Source organism: Dermacentor albipictus, chromosome 1 (genome assembly GCF_038994185.2).
Source record: "Dermacentor albipictus isolate Rhodes 1998 colony chromosome 1, USDA_Dalb.pri_finalv2, whole genome shotgun sequence".
Taxonomy (NCBI): Eukaryota; Metazoa; Arthropoda; class Arachnida; order Ixodida; family Ixodidae; genus Dermacentor; species Dermacentor albipictus.
The window spans coordinates 377,395,059-377,421,519 of NC_091821.1; the positions used below are offsets into that span (position 1 = coordinate 377,395,059).

The following is a 26,461-nucleotide window of genomic DNA, read 5'->3' on the forward strand; positions in this document are numbered from 1 at the left end:
ACCAGAGAGGTTTTGCTTGGTTGTTATGAGTAAAAAAATTATATACCCTGAAACGTGCTTGTATAAAGTAAGACCGCGAGAGCAAACAACCCTCTTTTTTTGCATTCAGCACGCTGCACGCCAGACTTTCAAATGCGCTAGTTTAGAGGAATACACAAAATGTGAAAGCCACAGCGTTCGCAATTTTGAAGTTGAACTAATGTAAAAACTGTGTATCACGTTAAGCGTGGATTGTTTACTGCCTGTACCCTGAACATTACTGTATTCCGTGAAGTCAGAAATTCAAGTTACCCTCGCCCATGAAAGAGAGAGAAATAAGATGCCAAAAGTCCGGCGTCCACCGGGAAAGCAAGCATCCGGTTCGCTACCCTGCGCTGGAGAAATTGCAAGAAGCCATAAAAAGATGCAAGGTAATCAGAAAAGGAAACACAAACACACGCTCATGCACGCGCGCACACGCACACAGACACGCATATATGCACATGCATCATATTACGCTAAAAAAGGTTTATTTTAAACCTCCCTTTGATTTCGTCTGCCCTTCGATCAATACATCTTCATTATACCAATTGTGCATGACGCATGTTACAGAAGCCTTTGTTTTTGTTTTGTTTTTTAATTGCAGGTTTATCGCGAGGGAGTATATTCGATTGAAACTTGCTCATAGAAACCACAATTGAGAGCACAGGCAATCGAACCACTGCAACACGTGAACTAGCGCGACCAATAAGCCTGCTGAATTTCCCATTTGTGTTCAATTACGGGGTGCGCAGAAGCGCCACCGACTGCACTCAAGTAGTCAGTGAATCATCCGATCAAAAGCTTTGCGGACATTAATTATACCGCCTTAGAAAATTTTATAGCGGGTACGATTAGGCAAATAACCCGTTTGGTACAGCACGTCAAGTTGATTTTGATTATTGCTTCGCTTTGCATGTTAAGGAGTCAGTCAGTCGGTCGGTCGGTGGGTCGGTCATTGCCCCCTATGTCATTACTGATAACTGAAAAGGTACGTTGCCAAAAACAAAAGCAAAGACAATTTTGTTCCTTTCATTTAAAGAACGTTCTTGGGCCCTATAATGTAAAACTATTCCAATATTTTTTTTTATTCCAATTGTCTGACGTCAGACTTGCGTAACAGCCGACAGATGCATCGGGTGGTGATCCGCAGTGTTGCCTGAACCGCCCAATCAGACGCTCTCCTAGTTTATAGGAGGCGACTTTTCCTTTCTATCAAAATGAATAACATTGCCTACATTGAGCTGTCTTCCGTTCGTAATTGGCTCCCAGGAGGCGAGAAGCACGCTCAAGTGGAGTGGATTTCGATAGGGCCGAGCCAGCGCTCTGGAAATAACCGGATGAATAGGGTGGCGTCGGCGTTTGCGATTGGTCCGCTTTCCCTTACTTAGCTTGCGGTGGCTGGTCGAAAATTGCGGCTGCGTACAACTGAAGGTTCAGAATGCCGTCAAAACGGGTCCTCGGCCAAGAAGAGTTGGCAGAGGGAGATGGCAGAGGTACAGGGAGGAAGTTTGGAATACTTTTACATTATAGTGCCCCTTGTTGGAAAATGTTGTTGCTGCAGCCACCCGCTTTCGCATGGCTGAAACATTCTAGCGATTAACAAATATCCATATATCATGACCAGTGGTGCTTGAAACGCGCGTTTCCTAACTTGCAAGTGAGAGAAAAGGGACAATTAAGGACGTTGGACTTGAGATATAGGTGAGCGAACCGGAATTAAATTAAGTAGGTATTGAGGCGAATAAGATTATGCTGTCAAGACAATGGACTGTAGAAAAGAGTTCTCAAAATAAAAAAAAGATCTACTTCATGGAATTAAACACACAACTTGTAATCAAAGCAGGTGCAGGGAACGGCTAAACAGCGTCCTAAGACATCCGTCTAAGGAATACTTGGAAAAGTCTATTCTTCCCTTACGAGGCTCTCAAAATTTTCAAACCGGGAAACGAAGTGCGAAGAAAGAATCCGGATCAAGGATCAACACAACGCAGTGTCGCTGTGAAAATAAGACGTTGGCAAGGTGACAGCTGTCGAAATGCGTTTTCTTTACAAGAGAGCGATGAATCTGTTTCCGTCGCGACATGTGTGTCACTTCTGCACAGTACCCTCGCATGTTTCTGTACAGCGTTGCATTATTTTTACATCTCTCGTACCTCTTTCTATATGCGCACATACGGCTAAAGCGGGCGCGTCATTCACCTGAAAACTCGATTGCTCACTCTCACTGCCTTTCATGGTCTCAGGCCTAATCGAAAGGTGGCATCCCTCGATGACACGAATGTTTGTGCTATAGGAGCAAGGACGGGGATTTGGTTCACGCATATTGCTTAGAAACGTACAGGCCTGCCTTTGCGAAACTATTAAATGACGGATATGTGGGCTCGCTCTTATCACGGAAGCCGGAATGTGACATCCACATTCCGGCTTCATCCACATTGATGAAGGAAGATGCCATGCCTCACATCTTCCTTCATCACAAGCAACCGGAATTTCTCGAAGTCGGTTGGTTGGTTGGTTGGTTGTTTCTCAACGAAACGGTGCAACCCAGTCCGGGTGATTCGCTATGAATCGAGAGCTACGAGCACTCTAGAAAGTACAAGAAATAAAAGAAAATAATTATGCAATGTTATTAATTAGAAACTGCAATATTAAAAACCAAATCATAGGTGAAAAGTGTATGAAGTGCAAAATGACTGAATATAAGGCCGTGCACTCGAGTTATTCCTCAACCTTCTTGTCTTCAACTGTCTGACGCTCATGTCGGAGAAAATCGTGGGAAGTGCGTTTGCTTCCACTAGTAGCAAGTAGAGTTCGTTGCACCAATGTGCATTGCACAGCTCTAAGTTGCAACCATCGCACCTTATCTCTTGGCTGGGCTCGTCCCACAGTCTCCAATATAAGGAGTAAGGAGGAACGAATCCGAATCATTACTGGCATTTGAAAAATCACATGGCGGGTTGTTTTTACCGGAAGGGCCGGGTAAAACCATCCAGCGACTGCGAATCGAGTGCGTCATTGTATCTCAGTGATTCCGACGTGTGTCCTAAGCACCTGGTGGCGTTCAGTTTGAAATGTAATGTCGGCTGGAAAGTTTCTGCTGAAATATAGGTGAGAGAAACAAGGGTAACTAAAAAAAATAATAGCAGAAAACGATTAGACGCAACGTGCAGGTGACTCCCAGCCCTTCTGTAGTGATCGCAAAAACCGCAGGTCTATTTTTTCTTCCACATGAAGTCATATACAAGCCAACCACGGCTTGTTGCTGCAATAAGTAGCAACAACTGATGGTGCAGACGGCCAAATAGAATGAAGCTAGAAGAAAAGTGCCGTCGACGTGTCAAGCTAGTAATCAGTCCACAATGCTTTGGTTGTATTGCGTGCGGCGGTCCCCACCTTTGCAAGTCTCTCGTCAGGACGACCTCCCGCATTCACCTGCACCAAATGGCACAGACACTTGGAAACAAAACCGATGCCTTTTCACTGCGCCCATTGTTTTGTTTAGCTTACGTGCTCTATAGAATACGGCAACGTACTCACGCCGTACCTAAAGGCGAAGTGATATTTTGTAAGTCGTCGGCAAGCCTTCTCGTCGATGGGTGTAGATAGAAAAGAGGCTACCATGGTGACGGCCGTTTCGTTGGCACCACCATCGTATTGTGTTGAATGCATGTAGTCCTTCCTACATGACGTGGCGCACCTTTTCTAGTATTCTGAAACAAACTGAGCCCTACCTCCCACCCAGACTTCCTTGAATCATTGAACAGCACAAAAGGGGCGAATTGGGGCTGTTCTCCTCACTCTGGCGCAATCTCCACTTGTCTTTCGTTCTTTCCCTCGAATCTTGTTCTCTCGTTTTCCTAATTTTCCCTGTGAGGGCGGGTCCTTTTTCTATCGAACAGAATGCGCGCGAGTGGCTGGGGTGAGGTCGTTATGCGCCTTCCGAGGTCTGCCTTTGTTCAACGCGCACATCATTACGAAACAAGGTGAAACCACCTCGTTATCTTTTGCTGCATCAATAGACGCCCCGGCAAACTTGTGCGAACACACCGTGCGCACTGCACGGCAGCACAGCACAGATATAGTTCGCAATGCAGCTGCTTCGCCCTCAACAACACTCTATGTAGCAAGTGGCACACGATGCCTACATACGCGTTTGTTCCTGCTTGCTTCAGTGATATGTGAAATCTAGGAGCTCATTATTTCGCGCCAGATCATGCATATTTAGCAGCTTTTTTCACCGTATGGCTTTCATGCTGACGCGGCTATCTCAAGACTGCGCTGATGATTGCCCACTCATTTAGTTGGTGGCGGCTGCACGTGTACGGTGATGCAAGAAACTATTTCGATAGCCGAGCCACACGACCGCTTCATCATTTCATCCATATGGTGTCACGCGTTAGCGAGTAGTTAAGGGCATTTACCGTGGCCTAGCGCTTTGATCAGATTTGTTAGAAAGCGTAATCCATTCAGCAGAACCACGCTTGCCAACGTAATTATAGCTTTCCGGTATGAAAGGTTTAATTTACTTTGCCATGAATTTTGTACAAAAACACTACTGTAACAAACGAGTTCTGCGGTGATTCAACCATGACTAGCATTACTTATATGTTCGTCACTAAATAAGAATTTATGTTTGGCTGAGCACTAGCCCCGCAATCCAACCTCGCGCACAGGCATGCCTTGTAATCAATTTTATCAAATACACACTTCGAAGGTCAATAAGGCACTGCACTTAACGTGTAATGCACCAAGCTACATCCTATAAATGTCATCGTCAACTACAACGCCGGCATCAAAGACAGTTAGTATATAATCAGCCGTAAACATTTACATCACGCCTCTCCATGGAGCCATACTGCAACTTAATTGAGTCGTAAAACCTGTGTATTTTTTTTTAAATTGTGTCTAAATACACACACGTCACACGAAATGAGGAACAAGTGCAGTTGTCCTTGACATGAGTGATGTGTGCGTAGTTGTGTGAGATGTTAGTTGGTGTGGACAGAGAAAGGAAGACAATTGACACCCGCTCATGACACGAAAGAACGGTTTAATGAAGAAGATGAGGACAAACATTCTGGTGTGGCTGACAAGACAAGACAAGGCGCGGGCGAGCGGAACCGTAAGATAGCAAGAACCGAACAGCCAGTTACAGACTGACACAGTCGCTGACAAAACTAGAGAAAACTTGGAAAGCGGCTGTGGTGCCTTGTCCGCCTCGGGATGCCACAGAACGTCGACGTCCACCAAGAGCTTGGGCGAGCCGTCGGGCTTTGGGCTCAAGCTTCGTGACCCCAACCAGAACCTGGACAATTCTTCTGCCTGGCTTCCAAGTGTATCCAACTATCTTCAAGAAATTCCGGTGTTCGCTGCAGGAGGGACCAGGAAACCTGAGCCACCACCACCTTAGCGCTCCTCACGCCATAGAAATGCAACCGCCGTTCGGTGATCCGTCCTCCCCGTTCATCCCGCGTCTTCACATTCACTGCATCTTAGGGTGCGGACTTGTGTAGGGAACATTGCGTTTTCTTGCGGACATTGTTACTTTTCTCGTTAGGTTAATACGTGCAGCTGTTTTAGATATAAACTGTACCACTCCTCTTTTCTTCGAATTTCTTGTGCAAATACGAGTGTTTTCTTTTGTCTAAATATGATGTCACCGCTTCTTTTTCTTAACCAAATGGTCTCGTTCTCGTTCAATGCGCTGAGACTTCGACTCAGCTGCGTAATATTCTCGTATAAATGAAACGAACCTCACAGTCCTATACAACCTCTTATGCTAAACAGCAACTTTAGTAGGAAGCACTTGACTTTTCTATTGAGTTACTTCCCACAGTATTGCAGTTTTCTTTTTCATGCATTCCCAAGAAAAAACAACACTACATGCCATTATACTGTCTTGCTATAGTGCACCTAGAAAGATATGTCGACAAAAAAGTTACGCTCTGTAAAAGAAAGACAATAAAGTGAATGCGCTACCACTTGAATTGTGTCTCTTGTCGTTGAAGGTGGATGCAAGTACTCAAGCCAAATGAGGAGTGTGATATTTAAAAAAAAATGTGTTTGATAAGTGCCGGCCAGTGAAAGCAGCGGCTGCAGTCGTTCAGGCGCCACGCTAGCAACTGTGATCTCAGGAGATTGCGTAATTTCTCTTCTCCGTCACCCCGCATGCAGCCCAGTGGTGCCTCTGACACCATCGCAGAACAATGAGGAGGCGACTTACTAGGGTGAGCTTCGTAATCGCTTTGTAATCCGAAGTTGTCTTACGCCAGTCGTCGTAATGAAGCACACACCGTACGTCGCGTCAGGGAAGAAGACAGCTCTATCTCTATCGCTCACTCGGTCATTACACACGTCTGTCTTGGCTTCCTAAACAGACGCATGTAAAGGAGTAAGCTCCCCTTCCCCCTCCCTTTCTCTCAACTCACGATCAAACTCATTTTCGTGCATCTTTTCGCAGCTTTCTCGCACCCCTCGTGGAACTAGCAAAATCCTTTCGAAATGAGCCACCGCGGATTCCAAAAGCCTTTACGGCCGCTGGATGAACGCGCTTAGCGGCCCTGCCAGTGTTCTTGGTCCCCGCTTACCACGGGGAAAGCCTATGCCATGCAGAAGGAGGTCAAGCATTTGTAGCCTCTCTCTTCTTTTCGTTATCTCTCTTTCCCTGAGCCATGAATCCGTGTGAGAGGTTTCGCTCTAACGCGTGGGGTTACGATGTTTAGCGATGCCTCACCGCTCAATGTACGTGGGAGCTGATGAGAGAGGCACCAAGCGACGTTCGTTTAGCATGAATGGCCTGTGACGAGAGCACTGCCTTTCATCGCTCTCGCAGTTCTTTAGCTGAAATCTATCTCCCTACGCACGTGGACGTGAGGGTCTCGCGGTAATATTCATGAATAACGATGGAATTTGAACACTTAGAGAATTTCAGCATTTGAGCATAACGTTCCCCACAGCATGCAAACTTATTTTTGCAATGGCCAGTAACCTGCACGTTGGGGTCAAAGTTCACGTGAAGAAAAGCGAAGGTGAATGAAATATGAGATCATGCAAAAACTTTTTCCTATGAAGTTTCCTACAAATATTACTGGAAATATTACTACTATCTTCGGCACTTGCAATTATGGAAGTTCAGCCAACACGCGAATGATGGGCAGTATAGGCATAGACTTTCCTAGATGTGGACCCTTTGTCTTCAAACAACTTTAAGACTTTGCAAGCTGATCATGTGCAACTACACATTGTGTTTAAACGAACATTTAGCAATGACTTCGCATGTACGCAGCACGTAATTGCCTTTCGGTGTTCAGAAAACTATGAGTGCTTGAAGATGTAAATATATAAAGCGTATTATGTAATGCCGTAAGAACGTTTGAAGCCACAAGCACAAAGATTAGACAATTCCATGATTTACCCATCATTCCCACTGTAGCCGAACTATCGCAGTGCCAAAATTACTTCTAGTAGGTTTTGTAAGAAACTCGATGCTTTTCCTCTAGAATACTTCTTTGGAGTAATTAAAATAGATGGCGGATGTTGGGGCATTAAACATGTTTGTTTTAGGCGCCTAAACGCATTCAAAAGCCTCATTTCAGGCATTTATAGTGCCGCAATAAGCCCTTTCAAATGTGTGCAAACCACGCCCAGTTTCACGCATTGAACGTGTATAGCTCAAAGCTGATTAGAAACCGACGTATATGAGATGAGACTATATGAGACTAATTTTGCCGATGTTGTTACCGCCCTCAACATGCTGTCTAGCCAAAATGACCATTGTTTCATAAACGCGTTATGCTAGAGGGCAAGATCAAGCGAGTTCCAAAGAAGTGGAAATATATACGAGATTATTCAAAATCTGATTTCATTTCGATTAACGAGGAATTATCACATTTCATTGATGACCACATGCCTAATCTTTCTGAACGAACCACTGACTATAATTGGCATTTGTTTAAATATAGATTGAAGTACCTGATTAATAAATTTGTGCCATTGCGTATTATTCTTCGCGGACATTGTTCGGTGTGGTTCAATACTTCTTTAACACGCCTTCTCAATAAAAAAATGCGCACGTTTCGCAAAGCTAAGCGATCGAACAACGCTGAGTTGAGGAATAAGTACCACCTCGCATTTTTAGCATTTAGAAATGCAGCAAGTAAAGCAAATAGTTTTTTTTTCAATAGAACTCTCCCATAATTACTTGTAGAAAATCCTAAAAAGTTTTGGAACACAATAGGCCGTTCTAAAGGCAGTACAATCTCATTAAACAATAATGATGGTGTCCCCGTTCCACTGTCTCAATGTTATTCCTTGTTAAACGAAACGTTCGCAGTGTCATTTTCCCAAGTGTCAGCTGTTTCCCAAGTGACATCTGCGTATTGTAGAACGGATTCCCCATCGATGGATCCTGTGCTTATAGAATATTTTGGTGTGTTGCACTTAATGAAAAACTTGAGATTGTCTTCGTCATGCGTACCGGACGATGTAAACACAAAATTTTTGAAGAACACTGCAATGAACACATCTATTCTATTAACAGAACTTTTTTCCTAGTCCATCGCTTCTGCCCAGTTACCTGGCGATTGGAAGGTGGGCAAGGTGGTACCGCTTTTCAAGTCTGGTAACGTCAATGCAGCATATTGGCACGTGGGTGACGGTGAACTGCCCGGCACGCAGGCATACAGAAAGGGACACTGCGTCGGCGGTAGACTTAAAGAGAGTTTAATGGGCGAACTTGTGCCCTAAATCAAGCGAACAAATCGGTGGCGGCGAAAGCAGCAAGCGCGCCTAGGGCGTTCGTTGGACTGAGCCAGCACACGCGGTGGTCCCGTATTTATACGTTTCGCGTGCATGATCGAAACGCGTCAAGCGACGCCGCTTGCGTTGCAGCGAAGTTCACGTCGCTACAAGCCGAAATAAACGCACGTGGCAATATAATTACAGACCTATATCATCAACTAGCATTCCATACAAACTATTAGAAGGTATTACTTACTCATGTTTAGTTAATTTCCTCGAGTTTAATGCATTCTTTACTACGAAACAGCATGGGTTTCGTAAATCATTTTCGTGTGAGACAACTAGTTTGCTTGACCAATGAACTTTTCGCTCCTCTTGACAATGGGTGTTCTGTTGACTGCATATTCGTGAATTTTCAGAAAGCGTAAAACTTTGTCTATCACCCTGTACGTACTTCGTTCAAAGTTAGGCAAATTAAACATTGATCCTAACATTCTTGCCTGGATTGAAAACTTTTTTTCTAATAGAACAGAATTTGTGACAGCTAACAATTTTGGTTCCTCTTCCTATCCAGTTACTTCCGGTGTGGTGCAGGGTTCTGTCCTCAGCGCACTTTTATTTTTAGTCTAAATTAACGACCGGGCTAATGTAGTTCAGGCATCCATCAGGCGATACGCGTAATTTATCCCTTAAAATCATCTGATGCTGGTCTTGCAGCACTTGAAAAAAAATTAAATTATGAGGTTTTACGTGCCAAAACCACTTTCTGATTATGAGGCACGCCGTAGTGGGGGAATCCTGAAATTTCGACCACCTGGGGTTCATTAACGTGCACCTAAATCTAAGTACATGGGCGTTTTCACATTTCGCCCCCATCGAAAGGCGGCCGCCATGGCCAGGATTCAATCCCGCGACCTCGTGCTCAGCAGCCCAACACCATAGCCACTGAGCAACCACGGCGGCTTTGCAGCACTTCAATCTCACCTCGACGCTATAACTTACTGGTGCAACGCATGGCAGATGCATTTGAACGTTAAAGAGTATAAAGTAAGGAGAATCTCCCGAAAAGCGTCTACTTGTAACCTTCCTCTTTATCACGTTGATGGTTTTGTACTAGACGAGATTACCCCGTATAAGTATTTAGGTGTTCACCTGACTAACCTTTTTTGGCAAATCCATGTTAACTACATCGTTGAGAATGCTAATCGCACGTGAGGTTTTTAGCACCGCAACTTTTCAAGGGCACCATCATCTCTTAAATTAACATTACACAAAACACTTGTAAGGTCTAAGCTCGAATATGCATGCGCTTTGTGGGATCCCAGTAAAGAATTTCTTAATAGTCAATTAGAATCAGTAGAAAACCGTAGTGCGCATTTGATTCTGTCAAATTATTCGCGCTTTTCAAGTGTATCGTCGATGAAACACATTTTGAAACTTCCTAACCTTTCTCTGCACAGAAAAGTGTTGTTTCGTTTATTCTTATTTCATTAGATTTTTTATAATACACATCTGAAAAAGGAACTTCTTAATGAGCAATCTTATTCGTCTTGTCGTACTAACCACCGTCAAAAAGTGTAATTCCCTTTTTGCCATACTAACATATTTTTCTATTCATTCTTGCCAAAGATAACGATGGAATGGAACCACCTGCCCGCCTCCGTCGTCGCCATTCCAGGGGTTTCGGCATTTAAATCCGCTGTCAACAATTATTATTGTATATAATAGCCGCCAACAATCACAACAATTATGTTTTTTTCTCCCACTCTCTTCTGTGACGCCTTCGGGCATTGAAGGTAATGAAATAAATAAATAAATAGCTTTCACTTGGGTGTCTCAAAGACAGCAAACGATGTTCTAGCCATTGCTTCGCGTGGATTTGCTGAACAGACGAGAGACCACTTTGTTAACAATTCGCATGCTGCAGCCGACACGCTTACCACAACTGTGCAGACACAATGAGACACAATGATCAGGCAGTGGCGCTTCAAGTGGAGCAAAAAGCAAAAATAACATATGCCAGAAAACCTAGCAAACGGTTAGTGGGGGAAGCTAAAATATGTGCAATGGATCGAAGTCATCAAATGTAGTAAAAAAAGCGTTGGATGCTTATGCTTAGAAGTCTGTGTAAATGCTTTAATCTTTAGGTATTGAGATACAAGGTTACGCTTCTTCACACTCAGAATACGTTTGTAGGATGAAAAAAAAAAAAAACGAGTGCTCAACGTCGACAGAGGTGAATGGAATTGTATTTCCGTATTGTGGACGCATTATGCGATTTCTGGGTGGCTGCCTGTATGAACCTTCGAATTGAAAAAGAAAAAGTCATTGGTTCTTGTTTAAGGTGGCGTGTTACGTTGCTTGGCCCGAAACATCGACGGTTTTTTTCAATTTTGCCATCTTTTGATAGAGCATGCCTGTATTTTCAAAAAAATACTGTCACGAAGATAACTAAGAGGGGCTTGCCGAAACAGAACAGCCTTCTTTAATGATGGTCGACACCCAACAAACCCGGCGCACAACTGCGGCCTTCGTCGTCTTCTCCTTGTCGATCGGAACTTGTAGTGGGCAGCTTTCTTCGCGTCAATATATATAACACTCGGTTGTATGCAACATATAACCTACTTACTTACGCTATTTTAGTTGTCGCGTCGACAGGAAATTACGAGTGCCTCGTGGTGGAGCCTCCATTTTGTACGAACCTTTCATCACAAGAAAAACAACCTATGTCTGACACAACTATTGTTTTGGTCTTTGTCTTGCAACTTTTTTCATGTTGTCAATTTTTACAATAATTATAGAGGTCTCTGTAGCTCTCGTGCGCTTCTCGTTTCTCTGTTGATGGTTGCACGCGTTCCTGGGAGATTACCTGACGTCCATCAAAGTCCCATTTCGTGTCTTTTTTTTTTAGTGTTGTTGACGAAGAGAATGCAAATGCTCGCATGAAAACGCAATATTTCTCGCAACAGCTACAATTATGTCTGACACAATTTGGTTCGCCACAACACAATTATGTCTTGGCTCAGAACACTCACAGCCTTGGCTCACCACTCAATTATGTCTGCAATAATTCAAGGGTGCTAAAGTACTTAGAAGTTACTCCTAGACATTTGCATGCTTCCACGCATGCGCTATCGATGGACTCGCGGTGAGTAAAGAAGTTACTTCAGACTAAAAGCACCAGCAAAAGAGCAAAGAAAGGACCACAAAAACACAGCTGAAAGCTACATTAACGTTGGCGACAAAAAATACTGTAATCCTTAGCTGTTTTGAGAATAACGAGCAATTTAACACAACTTCATTTGCATTGTCTTCTTCTCGAAGACTTTGTACATTTTACTAAAAATACCAGCTGGTTGTATGCAAAAGTCTGCGACGTCTAAGTTAGGGACACGTAAAAATGTGGAACTGCAGATTACCCGCACGCTACTCGTACTTTAATAAACAAGTAAAACGCATGTCTTGGGGGGTGCGTATCTACACAGTTTTAGTTCCAGTTGTGTAGTGTAGAATCGTAATTCCTTTTGCAAAATTTGAATCCTCTGCTACTTCACAGAAAGATAGATATGTTTTCACAGAAAGATGGACATGTGAAGGATCAAAAAGAAAAATTACAAAAAGTGAAATGTGTCTTTTGAATAATTCTTATTTCATAGATAGTCCAATTCAAAGTGATACGATATAAATAATATTAAAAAGCACAAACGTGCTCATGACTGTTCTGATTGCAACTCTTGCATAGCAGGTTTCAAGATTCCACCTGAGGCAGGCAGCACCTTTGCACAAACGTTTTCGGCAGTTGCTGCCACACATGTGCGATGCATTAAACTTGAGTTATTGTCCGGTAGCTATATCACTGCTCGCGAACTCTTCCTAAGAACTCTCTTTTATCGCTTTTTATGTACATTCCTGTGACTTTATTTTTTGCGAAGTGTTTCTTTTTTTATCGCTCCATGGAGAACAGGAGTATGCATCTCGTCACATGCACTTAATTAAAAGTATCAAGCTAGGCCGAAGTCGGAGGCACAGTTTATTGAATAGAGGCATTATATTGACCATATATTGAAAAATTTACCTGAGCGGTCATCGGCTGGTGCGTATGTGCAACAACGAAACAAGTGGAGGTGCCGAAAAAGTGTACCACGTAGCTAAAGTCGACAGTACTTCCTGCGTACTATGCGCGCTTAATTGTGTCCAACGTATGCGCAGTGCAGTTGAAGTCAGCAGTCTTTCCAAGTTACAATCAAAAGTACACATTTCTTAAGTGTGCAACTTTCTCTCTCAAATGCCCGCTTGCAGCGTCACATGAAGTTACGCGGCCACCGCCAATGAAATAGACTTTTGGTGATATTTTTCCCTGACAATGCTGGCCAGGGTCAAGCAAATGGTGAGAAGCGTTCACAGGCTCAACTAAGGTTGTCTATGTAAGCTCACATCTTCATCATCATCACCATTTATTAAACCCTTAAAGACACTTGTGGGTATCACGTAAGGGGGGGGGGGATACAACGTTCGAAAAGTGTTTGCATACATCAGTCATGTTTATTGTCACAGAAATCAAACAATAATGATAAAGCTCCCGTCATCATTTATTAAACCCCTAAAGGATTTTTTTTGATTTGGTACGTCACATTTGGTATGTTGCATTCGCTTATTTAGTAGGCCACATTGCCAGGTGTGTCGCCACTATCAGCAGCGTATGTTAGTGCTACTCCGTCTTGTGGAAAGAAGTAGGCGACTGTGCTTTCGAAGAAAAAAAAAAGGTGGCAGCGCATTCTCCTTCTTGCTGCCTCTCCAACGCGCACAATGCACGCGAGAACAGAGCGTAGACGAAGCCACCAGCCATCTCAGCTCGCCTATTATTACCACCCACCGCAAATTGCCTCCGACATGGCGCGCGCGCGACCGCGCTCATCCATGTCATCCACAGCAGCGGCCGCGCTAGAAGAGAAGGCGCTGCGTCACCTGCCCCCCTCCCCCATTTTCCATTGCGTGCATAAAAAAAAAGGCGTGCATTAAACCATGCACCATCCTTCTCGGTTCACGCTCGCACGCGTTACCTCGCACCTAGGGGCAACCACTGCTGAAACGTCGCGTGCCAACAGCAGGGCCTTAACACAGAGCCTAGCGAGTGGTGGAAACAGTTCTCAGTAGCACGTGCTGCGATTTCGCGTCACCGATCTCACCGCTTATCTTGAGGTGCATGAGTCCTTACTCTGTCCTGAGGAGGAACCGGGGTGCTAAGAAGTATCGGCGCATGCCCTTGGTGAACGCACGTGGGTATGGCCGGTGCTTGGCTGGATGCACATAGCTAAAGCTAAAGCGAACGTTGACAGAGGTGTGCCTATGAATAATATCCAAAATGCCGTGCCATTCTCGTGTCCTCCCTACCCGATGGTGTCAGCATATTCTGGCTGCACTTAAACTGTCATAGCGCCTCCTGGTTAGCGCTGATTCCTCATAGCATACGGCGCCTGGCCGCGATCTCGTCGCACCTGGATTTTATGCAGAACCTTATGGTGACGATAACGGCAATGTTTCACATGGAGTCTCCGCATAATTGCAGTCGCTAAAGAAAGGCGTCACCGAAAAAGCATTTCACGTGATAAAAGCAAAAACAGTCTAGAGGCGCAAACGATGGAAAGAGCCCTTTATAGGCACTATAATACCAGTGCTGAGCCACTTCTTAATCCATAATTCATGCTCGTACACCGAAAGGATGGGGAGCCTGGCGTGCGGAAGAAAATGTGTATTTGTCTATAACCTGGTGTCTAGTTATAAAATGGGAGGAGGAAAGCAAGGGAGAAGGCAGGGATGTTGACCAGAAATGGGTCTGGTTGAGCACCCTACTCTGGGAAACGGGAAAGATGGAATAGAAAGCTGTGTTAGAGAGAGGGAGGGGGAGGAAAGACGCGGTGAGCTCGCGCATGTACGCGGACGGCCTGAGCAAGTCAAAGGCGCTCACATAAGCCAGTCGCCCTCAAGAAAGACTAAAGTGCCTTCACAGCTTTGTGCGCAGACAAGTGATGGGCACGGTCTTCGAGGAGCACCTGCACAGACAGAGTTGTGTGGTGCATACACAGAATACAACGAAGCAGGCCATGAGCGTATGCGTACATTACATTATATCAATAAACAGCGCTGATACGTAACTTGGTGGTCATTACATGAGGTCTAACCACACAGATAATACAGAGCACTTGGACAGGTGTGTGATCTATCCTCCTTTATATCGGCGGAAAAACTATAGATATATTTAGGCATCTGATGAAATTATATGTATTGTTCATGTCGTAAAACTCGCAATGACTTTTTATCATGTACGCATTTGCTTTTAATAAAGCAGTAATTTTATTGTTTCACCATCGGTATGGGTCATCTCTTTCCAGTACGGGCTTCCATTCCAAAGTTTAGCTACTAGTCATGAGACACACCATGCTGCAGTTAATTGGTGCATTGCTAAATTATGTCGGGTGCTCTTGTACGGCTTGTCTTGACTCTGCTCAGAGCCAAAGTGAAGACCAAACACCCCCAAAAAATTTGGGCGTCATATCTGCCGGCTAGAAGCTGCGTTTTTTCCTGATTGCTGCATCATGCCGCATTTGATGCGTAGTTCGTGAGCGTGAATATAAAAGGAAACGTCACACGCGCGAATTTCCTAGTGGTTTTCTGGGAGCGCTACTTTGACACGCTTTCGGGAATCCATTATATCTAAGCTATGCTGCGCTTTTTAAAAAAGGGCGATATTGGCGCACTTGCGGAAGCCCTATTTCATCCAGCCCCCTCAGGCAGAATTAGGAGCACCGGACAGAAAACACAATATTCCAGTGAGAACACCCGAAGTTAGGCAAGAGTACTGTTTTCAATGGCGTGTTGTTGGATCAAGGCCATAACAGTACAATAATAACAGTTGATGGGCGCTGTCAACGCAATGATAACAACAAGACAAAAAAGATATCCCTTTCCAGTGTAGCGTAACTGAACTTATATGTCTAGTCTGGTGACCCTCCCTAGCAGGGGGAGGAAGAAGAAGTGCCGAAGCGAGCGGACGCACGTCGCATGGGCTCAGCAAATTTACGAAGTTTTCGGCAGGACAATTTCATTGGGCCACCAAATTTTTTGGCAACATCAACGCAGCTGATCGTCAGGACCACGAGGATACCACCTTCGAGCTGGTAGGCCCATTTTTGGACTTTTTATCGGACTTCGAAGATCTCCGACGTGGCCGGGGAGCAAAGTCTCGCGCTAGGCTTAGCCACACCCGACACCCGGGCGGGCACCGAGTAGGTCGGAACGGCAAGGAATCGACCGAAATGGATCCCCGGGGCGCTACCAACCCTGCGACAAGCACTTTTATGGCCGGGCCAGCCCAAAACCCGGCAGAATTCCAAGATATGGAGGAGGCGCCCGCCACCACGCACTCGAGCATGGAGGAAGCAGGCACCGGAGCCGCAGAAGAGCACCTCATGCAGCAGGACGCCACGGGCGAGGCGAGCCGGCAGCAAGACGAGGAAAAAAACTGGCAAATCTACCATTCCAGGCGCCAGAAAAAGAATCTCAAGCGCGCTACACGGAGCGACGTCATTTTGAAGTCTAGAGGACCCCAAGCCACGGAGAATAGCAAGATGACGCCGGCAGCCACAGCTGGCAGCGGCATCACGCAAGACGGCGCGACGGGAGCGCCGCCGCAACAACAACAACAAAAGGTGGGAGCGCCGCGGCAGCCGAGGCAGAGGCTGCCACCGCTACCGACGGACGACGCGAAGATCATCATCCGGCCCAGGGGGGGGGGGGGGGGCTGAAAATCAAGGACATGAAACCATACCAAGCAACGCAAGCCATCATAGAGGCCTGCGGAATGAAATTCAAGGAAGAAGACTTTCTGGTCAGGCTCCGACCAGGGTCCAACATCGTCATCGCAAGCGCTTCGAAGGAAGAAGTTGCGGACGTCATCAGGAAGATCAAGTACCTCCCATACAGCGGCATCAATTACGAAGTAAACGCTTACGTGGCCATGCCTGGGGACGTAAAGCGGGCGGTAATCCACGGGCTACCGATAGGACTGCCATCTGAAATACTGGAATCCAAGCTGCGACTACGCACTCAAGGGGTGGAGATCCTAGCGGCAAGGATGCTGGGCAAGTCAGAGACGGCGCTAATCACCTTCGACGGCCCCATCATTCCCAAGTGGGTCATCTTCAGCGCAATAGAATACAAGACATACCCCTATAGACCAACCAGACAGTTTTGCTACGTATGCGGCACGCAAGGACACCGCTCGGACGTCTGCCCAACGCCGGGAGCGAGAACCTGCAGGCAGTGCGGAGCAAACAACCCAATTGAAGGACACCAGTGCCAACCAAAGTGCCTGGTATGTGGAGGCGAACACGCCGCCGGTACCAGGGACTGTCGGATGCGCCTCAAGAACATGGACGAGCTGCGAGGACGAGCCCCGCAGAAAAGCCGAGGGCGGAGCCGGAGCCGTAGGCGCCGTCCCAGGTGGCTGAGCTCGGAAGGAGAGCAGAGCCGCTCGCGGAGCCGGGGCCGCAGCCAAACGCGGAGCCGGGACCGGAGCCAGTCCAGGGACAGCTCCTTCCCACCGCTGAGGCCACCACCTGCAGCCCAAGGGCAGTGGAAACAGCAGCCAAAACCACCACAAGAACAACAACAACAAAAGAAGGGCGGAGTTAAGGTAAGCTGGGGGGCAGGCCCTCCCAAATCACTGTTTCCGCACTCGGATAATAACAATAACGACAACGAACTTAAACAACTAAGGGAAGAAAATAAGGCTCTAAGGCGAGAACTAGAGCAGAGTACGAAGAAAACAGAACAACTAGAGGAGAGAATCAAAGAACTAATCAGGGAACTGCGAGAGCAAAGGGTGGGTAGCCTGCCGCGACAGCAGACTCCACCTTTAGCTATGGAGCAACAGCCACAGCAGCCGGAAAAGGGAACCGTAGAAATGCAAATGCAATCCTTTATGCAAAAAATGCAGGAGCAAATGAATTTGATACAACAAAAAATCGCAATGCAAGATCAAAGTTTTCGCAACTACATAAAAAATCAAAATACGCAAAAGATAACAAATGAAGCTAGAGATAGACTCTATCACGAAAAAAGATTCGGCACCGAAAACCAAAGTATAACAACAACCAACGATAAACCAACATGGCTAGACACAACACATTAGATATATAGCAGTGGAACTGCAGAGGCTACCGCAAAAAGCAAGGCCCGCTGCAGCAATTCATAAATTCACAGTTAAATCCTCCTGACATAATCGCGCTGCAGGAGACAAACACCGTGCCGACACTCAAGGGATACACGTGCCAAGAAAAAGATCGCACAGCCACCTTAATTAGTAAAAATCTAGTCGCCATAGCACACGATGAAATTCCGGACACGCGGATAGAACACATCGTGACAGAGATAATTCCAAAGAAAAAGAGAAAACAAAAAAGCACTTTTATCATAAACTTATACAGTCCACCACGACAAAATGATGGGGATTTTCAGAAACTTTTCATAGGAGCCAGCAAGCTAGCAAAATCCAACACTCTGCTTATAATGGGCGACTTTAATGCCAGGGGACAGAGCTGGGGATATAAAAAAGACACTAAGAAGGGTACGCAAGTTAGCGACGCAGCAGAAATCACAACCTGCACCCTCTTAACGGACGCAAACCAACCAACGCGTCTAGGCAACAGCGTTAGTCCCGACACATGCCCAGACCTGACATACGTCAGGGGAGCTAGGCAAGCCACGTGGGAGAACCTGCTGGAGAACCTGGGTAGCGACCATTTCATTATAAGAACGCAAGTGTCAGCAGAGAACGTCAAGCGCAAGATAGGAACAGCCAAAATAACGGACTGGAACGCTTTTCGCAAAGAATGCAAGCACATGAAGGGTGGGATAACTTCCATAGAGGAATGGTGCAAACAACTTAAGGAAATACAACAACATTACACCCAGGAGGTCGAAAGGTCAGAGCAAACACCGGAGGTGGACTCGCGACTCCTCAGGTTATGGGAGGCAAGGCGTGGACTAACCAAACGGTGGAAAAAACAACGGCTAAATAAGAAGCTAAAGAAGAAGATAGCAGAGGTTACCAAGGAGGCAGAGGAATACGCAGCCGAACTCACACGACAAAGTTGGCAAAAGTTTAGCGACTCGCTGAATAGAACCCTCAGCACCGCAAAGACCTGGCGTATCCTCAAGGCTCTAATGGACCCAACCAAGACCAAGTCAGAAAGTAACAAGGCCATCCAAAGACTAGTACACCAATTTGAAGGGACAGAAGAAGAGCTACTAGAAAAAGTCCGTGTAAAGTGCTACGGACAAGATAAACCCGAAGCGTACACGGAGAGATACCGAGGCGAAGAAAACCCCGACCTAGACAGACCCATCACCAAGGAGGAAGTTTTCGCAGCAGTTAAGGCATCGACCCGGAACACAGCAGCAGGCGCGGACAAGATTAGAAATGCCCTAATCCGAAACCTAAGTGATGAGGCGGTCACACAGCTGACGAACTTCCTCAATACACATTGGGAAGCGGGGACACTGCCAGAGGAATGGAAACATGCAGAAGTAGTTATGATCCCCAAGCCAGGGAAAAAGCTACTAGTAGAAAACCTACGGCCGATATCACTCACTTCGTGCCTTGGCAAGTTGTTCGAGCGAATCGTGACAAGGAGGCTACAACAATACATGGAAGATGAAGATCTGTATCCCCACAGTATGTTCGGCTTTCGCACCAAATTATCAACCCAAGACGTCCTACTACAAATTAAAGAGGGGGTTCTAAGCAACATCCCCTACAACGGAGAAAACATAATAATGGCACTCGATGTCAAAGGGGCGTTCGACAACGTCAGCCACGCGTCCATCCTCAAGGGACTGGATGATCTCAACAGTGGAAGAAGAATCCACGGCTACGTGACAGCGTTCCTATCAAACAGAACAGCCACGGTGGGGTTAGGAGACCTGCGGACAGACAAGTTCCACACGCCTAACAAAGGAACCCCGCAGGGATCCGTGATCTCACCGATCCTTTTCAACATTGCCATGATAGGGATAGCCCGGAAGCTGGAAGAAATCGACGGCATACATCACGCCATTTATGCCGACGATATCACCGTCTGGACTAACCAAGGCTCGCTCAGCCAAAAAGAAGAACGACTACAAGCCGCAGCAACATGCGTGGAAGAATGTGTTAGGGAAAGAGGCCTCGCCTGCTCCACGGAGAAATCAGAGCTCCTGAGAGTCAGAAGAGGAAAACGCTCGGAAGAACAAATCAGCGTCACCCTACAAGGACAAAAGATACCAGAAAAAGAAGCCGTCAGGATTCTGGGAATGTGGGTGCAGAGCAATCAACGCTGCACACACGCCATAAACCTACTCAAGCAAGCGACGGCACAGGTGGCACGTATGATCACCCGCGTCTCGCAAAAAAGAAGCGGCATGAAGGAGGAAGATACAGTCAAGCTGGTTAAGAGCCTCATAATCAGCCGGATTACGTACGCCCTCCCATATTACAACACAAACAAAGGCGAACGGGATCAGGCCGACGCCATCATAAGAAAAGCATTCAAAACAGCGCTTCACCTGCCGGCCAACACCTCGACAGAGAAGCTCCTGGCCCTCGGACTCCACAACACGTTCGAGGAGCTCAGAGAAGCACAATTAGGGTCGCAGCTACTCAGACTCCAGCAGACTACCACGGGCAGAAAGCTCCTAAAAAAACTGGGGCACAAAGAAATTGAAAGGCAAGAACAAAGAACGGCAAACCTACCCGATGTGTATCGCAGCACCATCAAGGTAGGGTCCCTACCAAGAAACATGGACCCAAATTTACACACATCCAGGCGGAACGCTAGGGCAGAATATGTGGAAAAATACCTAGCAACAAAGGCGAACACTGTATACACGGACGCCGCGGTGTATCCTCGAGAACGACGGGAAACACAACAAAGAGTTGTCGCGGCAGTAATAGACTCGGACTATAGGGAAATCGCTTGCGCGTCGGCACGGGATTGTACGGTAACCGAGGGAGAGGAAATGGCTGTTGCTCTAGCAGCTGTGGAGGGCTACCGCACAAATAGATCCCTTATAATACTAACCGACTCCAAGGAAGCATGCCGAAACTACATTAATGGCAGAATCGGTCAAAAAGCGCTCCAAATCTTCCTCCGCGCTGGCCAACAGAATAAACGCATCAGACACACCATCTTTTGGGTACCTGGGCACACTGAGATTGAGGGCAACCAAAGGGTTGATAGGATCGCTCGCGAGCATGCAAACCGAGCGGACCTAAATAGAGATCCTGAGGATTTCATGACAGTGATCCCAACGTACTCTGACATACTAAATTACCATAGAGGGACGAGAATCAGATATCCCCCGCCCCACAATACACTCACTCAACAACAGGCAGTTTACTGGCGACAGCTGCAGACAGAAACTTTCCCAAATTTACATATACTATGCAAAATGTTCCCAAGTCAATACAGGGACACATGCCCGTGGTGTGGTGCAATACCCACACTTTATCACATCACATGGGAGTGCAATACAAATAAGGAATTCCACAAAATAGAAAATCCGAGTGCGGAGCAGTGGGAGAGCGTGCTCTCCAGCGGCGACCCTAGCCTCCAACGGAAGCTGGTGGATCACGCCCGACGAGCAGCCACGCTCAGTGGTGCCCTGGAATAGGGGCGCCAACCATGCAGGCCGGAGATCTTCATCAACCAAGAAGATCAAGACATCCGGCACGACCGCTGAATTACTCTTTCTAGAGTAATAAAGTTTACTTCCTCCTCCTCCTCCCTAGCAATGATAACAACAAGACAAAAATATATCCCCTTCCTGTGTAGCGTGACTAAACATATATGTCTAGTCTGGTGACCCTCCCTACCTTTCTCGTCTCCTTTATTTCTCTCTCTCTCTCTCGCTGTACCAGCTGTTACTCTGCATTGCCATCAAACGTAACACGTAATAAAGGGGAAAATGTGGAAAAATAAAGACAACACATCATCCCATGCTCTAATATGCCACTAGAGTGCACACATTCCGAGCGAACATAGGGCTGCTGAAGCAAGTGAAACTGTTTCGTGTTAGAACTTCTGGTCACGTTGAATGAGGGCTCAAGCACGTAGCAGAGCCAACGCGCGAGCCGAAAACAAGCGATGGCTGTCTTAAAGAGAGATGAAAACGTAGAGAGAGAGAGAGAGAGAGAGAGAGAGAGAAAGAGCAAAGGACCAAAAAACGGGACAGCAACAAAGTGAAAATTGTAGCCTGAGAGTGATACATCAGACCATTATGCACCTTGATTTATGCCTCGGCGTTTTCCTCGCATTACCGGAGAAAGAGACTCGCTAGTGGCATGAAATATTCACTCTCCTCGAGGTCATTCATGCTTTGTTTTGTATACTTCCCACAGAGGTGAAGCACTTATTTTTTTTTTCAGTGCCACCTTAGTTTCTTGTACTTATGCTGGCCATATGCAGCGGTCGTCTTTATAAGCGCTGGTTTAGCGGAAAGAGTATGGTTCTAAGACACCAGAGAAAATATTTTACACCTCTAACGTTTAGTAATAAATTTGCTTCAATATAGCGTCTAAATTACGAGTGCGACCTATTTTTCGCGAAATAACTAGTAAGAAGTGCCCATAGCAGTGTTATGTAAGCTGTTGCAGCCCAGCCATATGTCATTGCATAAGATTTCGATTTTGTATGCGCTTACCTTCGCAAGGTTCAAATAGTTTTCTTTGGCTCACTTGTTTGATGCTTTCTCCAATGAATATTCCTTTCTCGCTCGCTCTCTCGCTCCCTCACTCGATCGATCGGTCATAATTGATTGAGTATTACTTGCCAGAACAGTTGAATGGACTATGAGGGGAACGAAAGGGGGGTATCCAAATCAGTAGTTTTCGAATTCCATCCTCATAAGAAATTGCCGCATATACAGGACTTTTATACTCAACTTCAAGCTCATCCCTGCGACCACCTTTGATTAGGCGGTAAATGCTGTTGTATGTGCGCGCGCATCACTTGTTCTTTAATTCCTTCTCCCTTTCTCATTTCTTTTCTGCCAGCTTCACCTGCCCCAGTGTAGGGTAGGAAACAGGATGCAACCTGATTAACCTCCCTCTTTTTTTTCTCTTTCTCTGTATCTCTCTTTCTCGAGCTTATCAGGAGAACGCAGTCACTACAGAGGACGCGAGGTGTGTTCGTTCGCTTAGTCAATCTCCTGATGCACCTATAAATGAGAAACCTAGGCGCGCAACCAATGAGCCGCCTACTTCTACTTGCTTAGTTGTTACTTGGGAGAAAGCCACACACACACATTTCTAAAGGGCGGCCAAGAAATGCCCGATTAGACACTGGTGTTAGAGAGCACCACCGAGATCAGTTTCATACGAACCAGGTGGACGTGCGTATCTCCCTGGCTTATCGCCTCGCTTCGGCTGGCACCTATAACGGATGGTAATAACTGAGTCTTAACGTGGGTAGCGATCTTCTGCACTTTGCGCAACGTTATGTAATGCCCCGGGCCAATTATTGCGTGCAAGATTAACGCGCTGGCCAAGGCGATTAACCGCAGTATGCTTGCGCTAAGGTCAAACGAAACGTGGCCGGGAAGCACTTGGGCTGATTAGGCCCAACAGTGCGGGACAGTAGCCCACCCACACGCTTAACTTATGGCGAAGCTCGAGGTCACAATTTTCGGGGTCAAGCGCGGGGGCGCAATTTTCGTAAGCTCGCTGTAATTTCTGAGCTGGTTTAGCGAATTCAGACCCTAGGTTTTTTTTTTTTTTTCTGCCACAACCTTCTGCAGCGTTGTGCAGCAGAATAATAATGCGCCATTGTAGGTAGTAGATTCGTCTATTGGCTGAATATAAAAAATAAAGGTGGCACATACTTAACTTTTTTTCGTAATAGTATTATGAGGACACAGCTGTAAGCCGCGTTGCAAGTGGCATGTTCGAAACAAGTGCAAGTTGGCGAATCTACTACAGCCCCTACAAACGAGCAGCGTGAATCTTCAGTCCTGCAGCAAGCGACGCAGCTGCATGGCACATGAAACAAGTCATAGTCATTGAGCAAAACGTGAACAAGGTGAAAGCAGGAGCCAAAGTTTCGACAAGAGGACTTGTCTTCTTCAAGGCGACGTATGCTTTCCTCGCCACAGTATATATAGGTGGGGTTGTTCTAAAGGGGAGAGGGTGCAAGGCGGGAGGGTGCGGCGTCGAGGGATGGTGTGTTAGCGTGTCGAATTAAGAGTAAAGGTACGCTGTGCACAAGGCCAAGGCCAGCCCCCCCCCCCCCCCCTGCCCCCTTTCTGTCAACGTACGATTGTTAGTCGGCGTGTAAAGGGCGCCTGACGCGCCGGCTGAAAACAAAAGTAGAGGAAAGGAAAGGGGAAAGAAAAAGGGGGATACTCCCAGAAATCAAACTAAGTGTTGTTGCCTATAGCTTGAAATTTAGCATAGCGAATAGATTCTAAAACTCCCTTTGAAACGTTTATGCCTATTGGTTGCAATGTCTTGAACTTATGGATAAGGCATGATTCTCTGTATTTTTTTTCTCGTTCAGAACGGAAATTTGACTGTAAGATGTAGAGTTTAAGTTCATCAAAGTTATGACCTGGTTGGTTGAAATGCTCGGCGACGGCTTTGGGAAGCTGTTTAGCTGTGTCCGCGCGACCACAGCTAAACAAGCATTGCGCGGACTAAACTAAACATCGCGTTTGTTTTGTGCACAGGGTTAAAGCAGGCAGAGGTCGACACTAATGATGATGTTTTGTCAGCACGAAAGTGGGATGGGACACAGAAAGAGGCAAGTGCTTACAATATTGTTCGCATGCGGATGACATTGAAGCACTTGCATGCACTGTAATATAACTACAGGTAGACATATATTCTGGAGCCCATGGTTCACAAGCACATAATATAATTTTTAGGGTATAAATATTCATGCAGGTCCCGCGTACTTTGGGGATCGGTGTGAGCGAAGCTTAGGTGAGCCGGTAAGACGAAAAAGGCGCATCACGCTAAGAGATGCCGAGCGAATACCGGCAACGAACGCGTCCCACACCCGTCCTCAGACACGACGGTGAACTTTTCAGAAGTACAACACAGCGCCATCACCAACCAAAGCATCCAACTTTCAGAACCCATGAAGAGAGTTTCGCGAAACCCACGTTTTAATCCTGCCGCCGGACGCGCTTTTTCTTTTTTTTAATATTGACGAGCGTCAACTGGGCGAGAAAATAAAAACGACGGGCGAAACCAGGCAATGCTAGGGAAAACAACTGGGTGGTTGGCACAGACAGAAAGCGTCGCTTTAACAAAATCGAGGCAGATGCCGAAAGGGTCTGTTACCTCGTGCAGCTTACTCATGACTCGACAAATTCCGCGTGCCCCGCTTTTCCCGTGAGCGGAGAACGTGGCGGCAACGCCGCTTGTGAACTACACTTATCCCATTTTCCACTCCGGACCTCTCTCTAACTGGCGTCTCGTTGTGCCCGTGCGTCTGGCCTTCGGGCCTCCGAGTGTGACCGAAAGTGGCACCCTGCAGGCTGCAAATCGGAGGAGCCGGCGCCGAGCCCCTTCGTCACAAAATTAAGTTCGCGCCGCGGCCGTGGTGCTCGCTTGTCGCGCGTACACGCTGCATCGGCAACGCGGGAGCGAACGCTAGCGCCAGCGAGATCGTAGCAGGCCGGGTAAGTAATTTGGTCATAATTAGGGGAGATTACTGTGCATTCAGAGCTCGCAAGTGTCGGGAGAGCCAGTGACTGCATTTGGTCGCTGGCGTCGCGCGTCAAGTGCGCACACTTGTACGGTCGCTTCGCTTGGCTCGACTGTTCGCGTAAGCGTGGAAGTGAATCGTGAAAAAAGGCGTGTACGAGCCTACACAATTCTGCAAGTGCGTTTTATTCTGCAGTGAACGACGGACAATCCTTTTGCGACGACAGCGTAGCGTGGCTGTTCGTCTCATAACTGTTTAGTAGAACTGGAATGTGTGCACGCTGTTTTCGTGCGCACACTTCGCTTTATCTGTTTCTCTGGCAGGGGGTCAGAAATCACAGGGTCGAAAACGAGCGGCCACGTATTGCTTCTTGAGAAGCTTAAAGTTTGACGAGGGAAAGAGTCTGATCTCTCCGCAGCTTTGCGTTACGTCTACTACGCAGAAAGCAAGCACAGCTATACTTCATATACGCAGTCTTGCATTCCTCTCTGAACGGGTGCGTACAGAAAAGGCAAGGAAAAAGGCACTACATTTCATTGTTTTCGACACAAACGAATTCATGCATATATAGCTGCTGAAGTTGCTGACTGGATAACTAAAGTGTTATCTCTTGTCTTTTCTTACATAATCTATTCCGTGTGGAATAGGGATTAACTGCGCAAACGTTTGCAAACGCTGATCCTTGGGAAGGCACCTGCATGCAAATAATATGGTGCCGATCTAATCTGACAGGTACGTTAAATTGCGTTACGTAGAGACAGGCGTAATTGATTACACATTTGAAGGAACGTTATGCTTTGCTTGACAACTACTGGCAATCACTATTCAAGCACGAAATAATGACATGTCATCGAGGCTATCATTGGAACATTGGAATCGCTGCACATAACTTAGCCATTTGTTCGAGCGAACGAAGTGTGGGAAGGAACTGTTCAAAGGACGACCGGTGGTGC

The 26,461-nt window shown here is 46.4% G+C and overlaps 1 protein-coding gene across 1 annotated transcript in view; it reads right to left on the reverse strand.

Annotated features, from left to right (window-relative positions):
• LOC135901778 (neural cell adhesion molecule 1-like) overlaps positions 1-26,461 on the reverse strand; it is a 159,070-nt gene that overhangs the window by 54,192 nt on the left and 78,417 nt on the right. The window lies entirely within an intron of this gene.